The sequence below is a fragment of the Rutidosis leptorrhynchoides genome, chromosome 5 (genome assembly GCF_046630445.1).
Source record: "Rutidosis leptorrhynchoides isolate AG116_Rl617_1_P2 chromosome 5, CSIRO_AGI_Rlap_v1, whole genome shotgun sequence".
NCBI lineage: Eukaryota > Viridiplantae > Streptophyta > Magnoliopsida > Asterales > Asteraceae > Rutidosis > Rutidosis leptorrhynchoides.
In genome coordinates this window covers 305,107,615-305,108,800 of record NC_092337.1, presented here as the reverse complement: position 1 = coordinate 305,108,800, position 1,186 = coordinate 305,107,615, and positions in this window count along the sequence as shown.

The following is a 1,186-nucleotide window of genomic DNA, read 5'->3' as shown; positions in this document are numbered from 1 at the left end:
TTATTATTATTATTATTATTATTATTATTATTATTATTAATATATTTATTAATTATTAATATTAATCTATAAAAAAATCAAGAACTAGTACCATTCCGTTACCCATTTCAATCCAACTTTTTCAAATTTTGTTTTCTGTCTGTAATCTGTTAGATGTCCATTTCACAACTCAATTAGGATCAATGCAATCACTCTATAAAAGAATTATTCTGCAATTCATTAAGTAAAACATAAAAAATTACAAAATAAGCTCGACACTCTGTACATTCATCTTTTTCACCATATTTTGATTTCGAATGAATTTCCAAAATGTAATAATGCAGTCTTGTTAGGAATCGTCTATCTAAACTATCTGTAAGTTTTCAATCTTCAATTCTTTCTATCAATTTCTAATTTGAGAGTCAAAGTTTTGGTTTTCAAAGTCAACTAAGTGTTCTTGAATCAAATTCAAGTTTGTTTTGATATCTCCAGTTAATTTGATGATCCATAAAGTTTATAGGAATGATTTGCAACACAATTCATGTTGTAATCATAACCTATAACACTCTTAATGTAAAAATCAATTTTTAAGTTCTTGAGTTCTTCACAGTAATATACACTAACGTAAATTCGAAACAAATTTCAAAAACTAAAAATGCAGAGTTGTTAGGAATCATTTACTTAAACTTTCTGCAAAATCTCAAGTTCCAATTCTTAATAACGAATTCGAATTTGCGAGTCAAAGTTAAATTGTCAAAAGTCAACTGTTTTGTTCTTGGAGAAATTAGAGCTTGTTTTGATGTTTTAAGTTCAATTGACGATTTCAATATTTTTTAGGAATGATTTGAAACATGTTTCATGTTGTTAAGATTGTCCAAAACGAACTCAAAATTGAAAACAAAAATTTTTTTTTCCTAGCTACTAACAAGCAGTAGGATTTTTTTTTGTTTTTTTTTCTCATTTTTTTTATATCATGAACACATTTTTATTTTTTGTTTCATGTTTGTTTAGAAGTCCTAAAACCATTTTGATGATTGACTATTAAGAATGAAGTTGTTTGATTGTTTAGATTTTGGTGAAGAAGATGAAGTGGGTTGAAACATGTAATAGATAAGTATTTGGGTTTGTATTATAAATCAGTAAAACTGAAATGGAGGAATGGTTAAGGGTGTTGATGAGTGAGCGAGAGGTCTCGGGTTCGAGCCCG